General features: G+C 33.4%; 1 long non-coding RNA gene across 1 annotated transcript in view; it reads right to left on the reverse strand.

Moving 5' to 3' along the window:
• Positions 1–504: 504 nt before the first annotated feature.
• LOC140608400 (uncharacterized) overlaps positions 505–13,390 on the reverse strand; it is a 33,753-nt gene continuing 20,867 nt past the window's right edge. Inside the window, exons 3-4 of the long non-coding RNA XR_012010419.1 lie at positions 11,921–12,030; positions 505–640 (exon numbers count right to left, since the gene is read on the reverse strand). This is a non-coding gene — a long non-coding RNA (uncharacterized lncRNA). The remainder of the gene's footprint in view (positions 641–11,920; positions 12,031–13,390) is intronic.

Genomic DNA, 13,390 nt, shown 5'->3' on the forward strand with positions numbered 1-13,390 from the left:
ATGATATTTTCATTATAAGAAGTAATCAAGATCTAAATATAAACTTACATAATGATGTTATTAAATATGTGGGCCACCACAGCCTCATAGGATTACATGTAGTGTATTTCATATTATTAATGAACAAAAAACATTTCCACTATACATATGCATATAGATATATACAAATAAACAAGATATAATATAAATATATTTAAGTATATATAAATATAAATATAAATATAAATGTAGCACCTCTGGCTCTTTTTGCTTCAGTGATTTTTAGAAATGTAAGGAAAGCGTTAAGTACAACAGCATACATACTGTTAGGTACTGATTAAGAAGGCATAAAAGGTAACATGAAATAGAAAACAATGCACTTTTGTAATCCAAAACTAGTACATCTATATTCTTACACTGTGCTGAATAAAATAAAAGACAAAGTCATTAAATTAAATCTATATTGTAATGTTTTTTTTATTTTCTGTTTTGTAGAAGATTACTATATATTACTATAATATATTCAGCCAGCTGACTTCTCAGAAATTCTCACTATAATATAACAATAATAATAATGATGACACTATAGTTTTATAGGGTATTTGTCTTCCAAGATGCTCTGTGCGTTGTGTACATTGCCTCATCCATTTTAACAACATTCCTGTAAAGAAAGTGAGGTCAGGCATTATTTTCTTCATTTGCTATACATGTAAAGGCAGCAAAGAGAAGCTAAATGACTTACAAGTTCATTTACAAAACTGAAGTCGGAATCTAGGCCTACTGATCTCAGTGTTTTCAACTTCTTAAAGAATTATTCACCCTATTCAATGTTCCCTAATAATAGGTGGTTATATCTTACAAATAAAGACACAGTATATGGATGGCCAGTTAAATTAGAATTTCAAATAAAAATAAATATTTAGTATAAGTGTATGCCATGCAATATTAAGGACATATTTACACAGAAAAAAAAATTGTTCTTTATGTAAAATTCCATTATTTTTTTCTGGAAATCCTACCTGGTAACCAGAACTAAAATATGAAAATGAGTACATAATTTAACTAGTGAAACAACAACAAAAAAGATACATTGAACTATAGCCAAATTAAAAATGTTTGTCCTACAAAAATACTACCAAAAACTGGAAAAAAAAAAAAAACACACAGAGGACAGAAAATACTTACAAATCATATATACAAATAGGGATTTTATTCACTTCATATATAGAACTCTTACAACTTACTTAGAAAAAGACATAAAATGCAATTAAAAATAGAGTTTAAATTATTTTAAAAGTAACTTGAATAGTTATTTCTCCAAGGAAGATATTCAAATGGCCAAGTAGCAAGACAAATAATAACTAAGTGCTGGCAAGGTGTGCAGTAATTAAAACAATCATATACTGCTAGTTAGACTATAATATAGTATAGCACTTTTTAAATGAACGCCTTGACATTTCCTCAAATATTAAAAATAGTTTTCATATGACCCACCAATTTAAGTCTAATTTTATACCCAAGACAATTGAAAATATATGCCCACAAAAGTATTTTATTTGTATGTCCATAGAAATTTTATTCATTAAGCTAAAAGTTGGAAATAATCCAAATGTCCATTAGTTAACAGATGGATAAACACCATGTGGCATATGTCCGTACAATAGCATATAATTTGGCACTAAAAAGAATAATGTACTGATACATGCTACAACATGAATGAACCTAAAAAACAGTAAGTAACATAAGCCAAGCACTAAAAATTTCATATTATGAGAATACATTTAAAAGGAATGTCAAGGGCAGCCCGGGTGGCTCAGCGGCTTAGCGCTGCCTTCAGCACAGGACCTGATCCTGGAGACCTGAGATCTAGTCCCACGTCGGGCTCCCTGCATGGAGCCTGCTTCTCCCTCTGCCTGTGTCTCTGCCTCTTTCTCTCTCTCTTTCTCTCTCTGTGTCTTTCATGAATAAATAGATAAAAACTTTAAAAAAAATAAAGGAAATGTCAAATGTCAAGAATGGAGAAATATACATCAGGTAGACATTTGAGGAATGACTGCCAAGGAATAGAGCATAGCAAAATGGGGGAAAGGAGAATGACTGTTAATGAGCAACTGTTTATTTTAGGGGTTATCAAAAGGTTCTTTCTAAACTTATACTGCAGTGACGGTTTCACAACTCTCTGAATATACAAAATCATTGAAATCTACATTATAAATGGGTAAATTTTATACAAAATGAGTTATAACTGAATAAAGATGTACAGATTAAAGAAAAATACTTTCCTCGAGGATTTTTATGGTTTTAGTCTCACATCTAAGTCTTTAATTCATTTTGATTTTATTTTTCTGCGTGGTGTAAGAAAGTAGTCCAGTTTTACTCTTACGTAGCTATTCTATTTTTCCAGCACCATTTGTGGAAGAGGCTCTCTTTTTTCCATTGCATATTCTTGTCTCCTTTGTTGAAGACTGACTATGTAATAGTGGGTTTATTTCTAAGCTCCCTGTTCTGTTCCGTGGATTTATGGATTGTTTTTGTGCCAGTACCATACTGTTTTTTAAAAAATATTTTATTTATTTATTCATGAGACACAGAGAGGCAGACACATAGGCAGAGGGAGAAGCAGGTTCTTCCAGGGGAGTCCAATGTGGGACTCGATCCCAGGACTCTGGGACCACGCCCTGAGCCAAAGGCAGATGCTCAACCACTGATCCACCCAGATGTACCATACTGTTTTGATTAATACAACTTTGTAGTATATCTTGAAGTCTGTGATTGTAATATCTCTTGTTTTGTTCTGTTTTTTGAAAGCTGTTTAGCTATTCAGGGTCTTTTGTAATTCCATACAAATTTTAGGATTATCTATTCTAGTTCTGTGAAAAATGCTATTGATCTTTTGATTCTTTTGATAGAGATTGCATGAAATCTTTACATTCCTTTGGGCAGAATGGGCACTTTAACAATATTAGTTATTCCAATCTATGAACATGGAATATCTTTCCATTTATTCCTCTCATCTTCAATTTCTTTCCTCTCATCTTCAATTTCTTTCATCAATGTTATACAGTATTCAGAGTACAGGTCTTTTACATACTCAGGTTTATTCCTATGTATCTCATTACATTTGGTGCAACCTTAAATGGGATTGTTTTCTTAATTTCTCTTTCTGCTACTTCATTATTAGTGTATAGAAATGCAATACATTTCTGTACATTGATTTTGTATCCTGCAACTTTATTAAATTCATTGATTAGTTCTAGTGTTTTTTTTTTTAATGGAGTCTTTAGGGTTTTCAATATATAGTATCATATCTTCTGCAAATAGTGAGAGTTTTACTTCTTCCTTACAAATTTAGATGACTTTTATTTCTTTATGTTATCCTGCTGCTGTGGCTAGGACTTACAGTACTATGTTGAATAAAAAGTATTGAAAGTGGACATCCTTGTCTTGTTTCCTGACCTTAGGGGAAAAACTTAGTTTTTCACCATTGAGTATGATGTTGGCTGTGGGTTTTTCATATAAGGCCTTCATAATGTTAAGATATGTTCTCTCTAAATCAACTTTGTGAAAGTTTTTATCATGAATGGATGTTATACTTTATCAGATGTTTTTTTCTGCATCTACTGAAATAATCATACAGTTTTTATCCTTTCTCTCATTGATGTGCTGCATCCTATTGATTGATTTGTAAACATCGAACAAACATCTCAGGAATAAATCTTACTTCATTGTGGTGAATTATTATTTCAATGTACAGTTAGATTTTGTTTCCTAATATTTTGTTGAGGAATTTTGCATCCATGTCCATCAGAGATAAGGCCTGCATGTACTTTTCTTTTTTATAGTATCTTTATCTTGTTTTAGTATCAGGGTTATGCTGGCCTCATAGAATGAATTTGGAAATTTCCTTACTTTTCTATTTTTTAAGAATAATTTCAGAAGAATAGGTATTAACTATTTTTTAAATGTTTAGTAGAATTCACCTGTGAAGCTGTCTGGTCCTGGACTTCTGTTTTTTGGGAGTCCTTAGTATACTAATTAAATTTCATAGCTAGTCTGTTCAAATTTTTGCATTCTTCCTAATTCAGTATTGAGGGGCAGGGGGTTATAGGTTTCTAGGAATTATTCATTTCTAGGTTGTTCAATTTGTTGTCATACAATTTTTTCATAATATTCTCATATAATCCTATGTGTTTCTGTGGTGTCATTAGTTACTTCTCCTCTTTCTTTTCTGAGTCCTCTCTCTCTCTCTCTCTCTCTCATGACTCTGTGTCACGGTCTATCAATTTTGTGGATCTTTTCAAAGAAAAAGCTCCTGGTTTCATTGATCTGTTCTATTTGCTTTTTAGTGTTTATTTGGTTCATTTCTACTCTAATCTTTATTATTTTCTTCCTCCTACTGGTTTTTTGGTTTTGTTCTTTTCCTAGCTCTTTGAGGTATAAGATTAGATTGAGATTTTTCTTAATTCCTGAGGTAGGCCAGTATTGCTATAAACATCCCTCTCAGACTAGCTTTGGCTACATCCCAAAGATTTGAACCACTGAGTTTTCATTTTCATGTTTCTGCGTATTTTTTTTATTTCCCCTTTGATTTCTTAGTAAAATTATTTATTGTTTAGTAGCATGTTATTTAATCTCCATGTATTTATATTCATTCCAGGTTTTTTCTGGTGGTTAATTTCTATTTTCATATCACTGCATTCAGAAAAATTGAATGGCATGACTTCGGTCTCTGAATTTGTTGATACCTGATTTGTGGTCTAGCATGTGATCTATTTTGGAGAATGTACCATGTGCACGTGAAAAGAACGTGTATTCTGTTTTAGGATGGGATGTTTTTAAATATGTCTGTTAGATCCATTTGGTCCAATGTGTCATTCAAAGCCACTGTTCCTTATTAATTTTCTGTTTGGATGATTTGCCCATCAATATAAGTGGGGTATTAAAGTCACCTAGTATTATTGAATTGCTATTGATTACTTCTTTTATATTTGTTATTAGCTGCTTTGTGTATTTGATTGCTCTCATGCTGGGTGCATAAATACTTAACAATCATTATATCTTCTTGTTGAATTGCTTCCTTTATGAATATGTAATGTCCTTCTTCATCTCTTGTTACTGTCTTTGTTTTAAAATCTATTTAGGGGGCACCTGGGTAGTTCAGTGGTTGAGCATCTGTCTTTGGCTGAGGTCATGATCCCAGAGTCCTGGGATCAAGTCCTGCATCATATTCCCTGCAAGAAGCCTGCTTTTCCCTCCACCTGTGTCTCTGCATCTCTCTCTGTGTCTCTCATGAATAAATAAATAAAATGTTTTTTAAAAATTTAAAAAAAGTCTGTTTGGGCCAATATAAGTATTGCTACCATGGCTTTCTTTATATTTATTTCACATGAAAAAATGCTTCTCCATTCCCTCACTTTCAATCTGCATGTGTCTCTAGGTCTGAAATGAGTCTCTGGTAGATAACCTTATGGGTCTTTCTTTTTATCCATTCCATCATTCTATGTTTTTTTATTGGAGCAGTTCATCCATTTAAATTCAAACTAATGATTGGTCACTATGTACTTATTGCCATTTTGTTACTTGTTTTATGGTTGTTTTGTAGTTCTTCTCTGTTCCTATCTTCTCTTGCTCACTTCTCTTACATTTTACTGACTTTCTTTAGTGATATATTTAGATTCCTTTTCTTTATTTTTTGCATATCTATTACTGGTTTTAATTCGTGGTTACCATTAAATGTATATATATCATCTTCTGAGTATAGGAGTCTGTATTAAGTTGATGATCACTTAGGCTTGAACCCATTCTTTATTCCTCCCCCATGTTTTAGGTATATGGGGTCATACTTTACATCCTTTTATTTTGCAAATCCTTTGACTGGTCTTTCTTATAACTCTACTGCTTCTTTGCTTCCTACTTTTTTTTTACTCCTACATATTGTCTTTCCTTTCCACTAAAAAAGTCCCCATTAACATTTCTTGTAGAGCTGATTTAGCAGTCATGAATGCCTTTATTTATTTATTTATTTATTTATTTATTTATTAAGAAAGAGAGAGAGAAAGTATGCAGGGGGAAAGGAGAGCAGAGGGAGAGAGAATCTCAAGACCCCACAACCTGAGCCGAAACCACGAAACCAAGAGTTGCACACTAAGCTGACTGCACTACTCAAGTGCCCCAGTCTCAGAAACTCTTTATCTCTCCTTCTTGACTAAATGATAGCCTTGCTGGATACAGTATTCTGGACTGCAGGTTTTCTCCTTTTAGCACTTTGAATATCATGCCTCTCTTTCTGGCTTGCAAAGTTTCTGCTGAAAATCAGCTGATAGTCTTATGGGGTATTCCTTATATTTAACTTTTTCCCCCTCTTGCTGCTTTTAAAATTCTCTCTTTATCACTACTTTTGCCACTTTAATTATTATGTTTCTTAGTATAGACATCCTTGGGTTGACTTTGTTGGGGGCTCTCTGTGCCTCCTTGATCTAGATTTGTTTCTTTCCCAACATTCAGAAACTTTTCAGCTTATTTGTTCAGGTAAATTTTCTGATCCCTTTTTTCTCTCTTCTCCTTTTGGGATCCCTATAATGCAAATGTTATTACACTTAATGCTTTTGCTGAGTTCCCTAAGACAATTTTCATTTTTTATTATTTTTTTTCCTCTCTACTATTTAGCTTGATTGCTTTCCATTATTCTGTTCTCTGAGTCATTGATCCATTTTGCTTCCTATTCTACTATTGATTCCATTGACTGTATTGTTAATTTCAGTTATCAAGTTTTTCATCCGTGATTCTTTTTTATGTTGTGTCTCTTTGTTGAGGGTCTCAGTGAGGTCCTACACCCTTTTCTAGCCCTTTAAATATCTTCATGATCATAACTTTAAATTCTCTTTTTTAAATTTCATTTATTTACTCATGAGAAAGAGAGAGAGAGAGAGAAAGAGAAAGAGGTAGAGACACAGGCAGAGGCAGAGGGAGAAGCAGGCTCCATGTAGGGTGCCTGACATGGGACTCGATCCCAGGTCTCCAGGACCACGACCCAGGCCGAAGGCAGCACTTAACCACTGAGCCACCCGGGCTGCCCTAAATTCTTATCACACATATTACTTCTGTTTCATTTAGCTCTTGCTATGATTTTGTCCTGTTCATTTGGAACATATTCCTCTGTCTCCTCTTTTTGTCTAACACTCTGTTTCTATGTGTTAGGGAAGGCAGCCATGTGTCCTGCTCTTGCAAGTAGTGGTCTTATGAAGATTTCCTGTAGTGTACTGCAGTGCAGTGTCTCTGTTCACCTGGAGCTTCAGAGGTACCTTCTATGTGTGCTATGTACACCTACTGTTATGGCTGATCTGCTTTTTCCATCAGTCCAGTATTCTACAATGGCTCTCCACCTGTTGTTGGCAGGGTTTGTTCCCTGTGTCATTAGTGGGCCAGTCAGGGGCTACCTTGGGTTGGAGTTGATGCAGACTAGGTGTTTGCAAGAGATGAAGTAGTACCAAACTACAAGGCACTTTTCTTGTTTTGTTTCCTGAGTTTTCATTAGTGGGCAGGGCCTGCAGTCAAACCCAATGTCTGCCCCCGCCCCACTACTGGCACTGTAGTGGGACTGATACGTGTGCTTAGCTTCCCCTCTCTCCAAGGCAGGAGTCACTTTAGAGTGGTACTGGCCTCTTCTGGGGCTGTTTACACATTGTAAGGGTTATAGCACTGCTTTAGATGGGTTCTGGCCAAAGATATATTGGAGGGGACATGTATAGAGGATAATGTGGGGGCTGAACATGTAGTGTTAGCAAGGTCCACACACTGGTCCATTGTGGGAGAGGACCTGCAGAAACTCAAATCTCCTGCTAAGGCAGGCATGGTTGGTGGGAGTGGATCCACAGAAGCACATGAGGGCAGCATAAGCTGTTAGCAAACTAGGTGGAGAGTGCTGCTCTGTGTGGTTCCTGCAGTTGTCTTGCATCTAGGCTTGGGGACAGCAGGAGAAAGTGGCACCCACCAGCTTCTCTTTTCCTGGAGAAGTCTCTCAAAGATCCCTGCCCCTCCAGGACAAGTTCTGAGATTAGTAAACAAATCTCCCTCCTATATTCCCCAGGCATTTTTCAAACCGTGGCTTTCATGCTGTACCTCCATGGAAATGTTTGTTATATGCTCTCTTTATATGCCAGGACTCAGTTTCTTATTGACTTCCTGGCTCTTCCAGAGCTGAGCACACTGATTTTTAAAGTTCCAGGTGTTAAGCACTGTTGATTGTAAGAACTCACAAAATTATGCCCTCTGGTTTTCATGTGGGTTCACCATGCCTGGGGTGCTTGGTGTGAGGGTTTGGTCCTCTTCCCTCTCCATGCCCATAGTGTCTCTTCCTCCTGGGGACAGTTGCATAGACCCATTTAGCTCCTGACCACACCTCTGCCCTTTCTATTCTCTTCAACGTGGCCTCTTTTCTACATTTAGCTGTGGAAAGTCTATTCTGTCAGTCTTAGGGTCATTTTCTGGGTTATTTACACTAATATGTACTACCCATAATATATTATTGTTGTATCCATGGGAGAGGTGAGCTTAGGATCCTTCGACACTGCCATCTTCCCTGGAAGTCACCCTGTAACATCTTGATTTCAGACTTCTAGTCTCCAAAACTGTTGTTTTAAGCAACCAAGTTTGTGTTGTTACAGTAGTCCTCAGAAACTAAATACACATACACAAATGTATGCATGAATACATATGTATGCACAGGAGTATAAATTATATTAAAATAATATATATCTGACTAGATATATGATTATAAAACATATAGTTCATTTGAATTGCAGATAAAGACATAAAGAAAACTCATCCAGGATAGCAACATAAGTATATATCAATTCAAAAGTATGTTCTTTCAAATAAACTGTGGCCTAATTTTGAATCTAACATGTAGTCTTCTGACATTATTTTATTTTAAATATGTTTATATTAACATAACTTAAATTTATCAAATACAAAGCATATATGTAATCTAGATAAAAAAATAAAACTTCAGAAGGATGACTTTCGAAGTTCATTACATCTGAATCCTGAAAACATTTTTTTAATAGTTTCATCAGTTTATATCCACAAGGTGTTGAAAAAAAGATGCAGCCAAGAAAGGACAAACAAAAGAGCAAACTAACATCACTATATTTACAACCTTGATATTATTTATCTAAATTTTCAAACTATATGTTAAAGAAAGTTTCTGATATGAAGACTTAAGTAATATCTGATCATTAAGTAAATGATGAGATAATAAAAAGATTCAACTCAAATATATACACATAATAAAAGTATTAATTTATATTACGGCCAAAAAAAAGAAAATGTTATCTTAATGTTGACAGTTTTGCTAATATTATTTTATATCATCCATATTCCCTAGATTTATAGAGAAAAACATAATTTTAAAGCCAACTTAATATTAAATCTACTGAAAATTAGACTTATTTTTTGCTTCTATACATACTACCCATTTTTTTATTTTCTAAAAAACTACTTGTGATTTCAAACTAATATGAAAAAAATATTTGCAGTGTTTTCCATTGTATTGGAAATTAATGACTTTTTGTTTGCATAGAATATTTTATCAGTAGATGTGGGAATGCAGAATGCTAAATAACTGTTAAATTGGAATATTTTATTTGTAAGCAAGATGTAATTTCTTACTATAATTCTGTAATATCTTACAAACATACATTAAAACACTCAAATGCACACTGTAGATACCTTCTATGTGTGTGTGTGAAAATATACATGTATCTGTGTATTTGTGTGATGTAAATGCATATGTGTGTAATGTCTATGTAAATGTTTTTTCAGTGGATGCACGTATTTCAATATGCTGGTAATTAGTAACCACTAAAAATAACCTTGGATTATTTTAATAAGTGGCTTTTCAATTTTTAATAATTTATCCTCCAATTATTTCCTTTCTGCAAGTATTTCTCATAAATAGAGACTAGGCAAAAAGATGCATATAAATCCATAGGTATTGTGTTAAAACCAATCATAAACATACTGTGAACTGGTGTTAAGTTATACACCAGGCCAGCTTCAAAAATGATGATCAAACTGTGTAAGGATAACTGAAACCTGTAACACAGTAAACACTGTGTTAGGATAATACGGTGCTGACAGGGCAGATGCCTTCCAGCTGAATCATTTTTCCATTCCTGGAAGATTTTGAAATGGAGAATTAAGCATTGTCTACCTCAGGGTTACTCAGTCAGAATGTATTTCTGCAGATGAGGTTGCTGATATGACACAGAAACGCACAGTGATAAGTCTTATAAAGTCCCAGTGCTTGCAGGCATGAGTCCTGCACATTGAGCAGCCTGGGTCAATGCTACATCCTCAGTTTGTTCTAGACAACGGCAAATAGAAAACACCATGTAGCTGTAGAACAATACTTGATGGGAAAATAAGCCAAGCATTATACTGTGATGTCTTATGACACAATTGAGAAATGAATCCTTTAGGGGGCCTGTGGAGAAATTCATAAATATGTAAAACAGTTACGTCTTTGGAAAGTATATTACTTTGTAGGATTAGATTTAGAAATGGGGCAGGCTATAGCTTTCTTATATATAAGAGCTTGGTGACTGAAAACAAGACTTTTGATAAATAGCACACACATAATGGCAAATAGCAATTCAGGAGATAAAATCTATAAACTGGCGTTTAGCCAGTGTACTTGTAACATTGCTTATTATCAGATCATACAATCAGAAAAGTTAAAAACTTCTATTTTCTTCAATTAAACTATAAATGTAGGAAAACTCTTACTTGTTCATGTGTATTTATTCACTTAGAGGATATTTTATGTTAAATTTTTAATCTTAAACTAAGTTCCCTCAGCTTCCAGAACTCAAAGATCATCCTTGCCCTCGTCCATAATACAAGTTTTAATAGACAAGGCAGACAATTCTAGCTTTAATTCAAGCAAAACATATATCAGATGATTATTTATTCTACTGCTTCAAATTGTATTAAATATTCCAAAATAAAATGTAAATGGTTTTAAAAGATTTGTTTTGAGAATTATGTATACCCCAAAATACATGCACAGATAAGAGATTTATCCATATCTGTGAACATAATTCTCTTTTACTATGCAATCTCAAAATGAACTCTCTTGAGCTATAAAACACCAAAACAAATGCATGTATAAATGGTTTATTTCTTCAACTATATTATATGCATCAAGTTGGCCTAGTACCTGCAGGAGGTATCATAGTACTTTGAGAATAATTGGTACTCAAAAGTACTGGCTGAACTATTCAAGTTAACTACACAGAAGTGTTTTATTTTAGATAAAATTGAGAAAATGGTTGAAAGTTTATATAAAGGAATATAATGTGATATGGCTGTGCTATGTTGTACAGAAGTGTTGATACAGCACATAATGATAAGATAAAACTGTATAAATACCAAAGGATTCACTTCAGATTCCTTTTTATTAACCTCAGGAAATAATGCAAAACACATGATTTCTTTCTAAAAAAGATAAAGTCTAGGAAATGCATTTTGTAAACGACAAAAGATATAGATGCTCCCTAAAATTTTTGGCAATTTTCAAATATTGTTTTTCTCAATAACAAAAAAGACATTTGAATTTACTCATTTCCTCATACTGAAGTGTGTAGAAAAAAGTAAACTATGTAATTTTGAAATATAAAATATAATTTGAAAGATATACATGTCTTAAGTATTAAAGTCAGCTAATCATTAAAAAATATTATCTAAAATAACTTAAAAAATTAAAAACAAGAAGCTAAATAATGAGTAAACAGATTTGCCTTTTATAAATATTTATACCTATATAACATAAATATAAATGCATGTATCATGAACACAGACACATATAATATCCTATGATACCCAATCACAATATCATAGCAAAAAAGTTGGAACAACAAGCTGAAAAAAATTATACTACCTTGAAGAATTTGTACAAGGAGAGAGAAATTATTTAGAACGAGAAACAGACATGAAGGTCATTTCTTCATGCACATGTTCAGTGATTGATGGCCTGTTTTGAAGAGTTTCCTGCAAATCAAGAAAAAGTGTTATAAAGAAATCACAGGAGTATAATGAATTATAGTTAGAATGTAAGAGAAAACTGTGTAGTCCAGCTCATGACAGAATTCATTGAAAAAGTAACCTGAACATAGAAAGTTAGAAATGCCCACGGTACTAATCAAAAGTTTATTGGTGTCCTTGAAGAGATATAGGTAGGAAATGGGGAAGAAAAAGTAATATATTTACATAAAGTCCTGTTGCACATTATAAAATCTCTTAAAATATTTGGTAAGTTAGTAACACAAAGAAATATTTTATAAGTGTATGCTTCACAGAGGCCATATCCCTGGTTCTGTCCAGACTTTTGAGTATCCAACATAAGGATACTGTTTTTGTGCATTAAACTTAATGCACTAGCAATTATTTTCTGTGTTACCATTTCAAATATCAAATGTGAAATTAGCATTTTTAAGAAACACAGAAATCTCTTATGTTGTAAGATTCTAAAATATTTAAAATAATTTAGAAAGATTCAAATTACTTATAAAACAAATAAGATGCATTGATAGACAAAGTCAAATTTATTTAGAGAGCCTGACATCAAGGCCCAGAAATCTCTGGTGGCCCCAGAGCTAGTACTAGAACAAATTCATATCCAAAGTGGCAGTTTGGATGTTTACCTGTGAGTATGTGGGCATATCTGAATGCACATATTTATGTATATCTGTGTGTGTGTGTGTTTGAGGTGGTACCAAACATAAACACTTTACAATATGCTATTTTATTTAATCCAATTGTCAGTTCTAATCCATTTGTATGAAATATGGAAAACTTCAATAAAGTGTTGCTGAGAGAATGAAAAGATACAGTTCACAGTAGGAAAAGGTCACAGACAAACTATTTTTCAACCCATAACTAACAAAAAATTACCACTAGTTAGGAGGATAATTGTGAAAAGAATAAAACTAAGAAAATGGGAAAAACCCAAAAGGAGATAGCAAACAAAGAGTAAAGAATGCCTATTCCCCATCTCCAAAATTTGGTAACATTTTATTTGCCTGAAAAGCCAAAGGGACACCAACACATATCAGAAAGGAATGCTTACCAGGGTGAATATTTCAAATTGTGTTCTCTTTGCCTACTTCACTGATGTATAGTGGAGTTGAACAAAAACTTTATTTCTGATCTTCCATCTACACTGCATTTGTCTAATGATGGATACATGAATGAATGGAATTTATCTCCTAAATGTGCTTTGAGCAATGCTAAAAATCAGCATATCAAAGAATCTATCCATGGAAACTGAAAAGTAATACAAGTTTTACCATGTCTCATATCTTACTCATCAGCAATCTCAAATATTTTTAAAAGATTTTACTTATTTATT

Source organism: Canis lupus, chromosome 17 (genome assembly GCF_048164855.1).
Source record: "Canis lupus baileyi chromosome 17, mCanLup2.hap1, whole genome shotgun sequence".
In the NCBI taxonomy this organism is placed as follows: domain Eukaryota; kingdom Metazoa; phylum Chordata; class Mammalia; order Carnivora; family Canidae; genus Canis; species Canis lupus.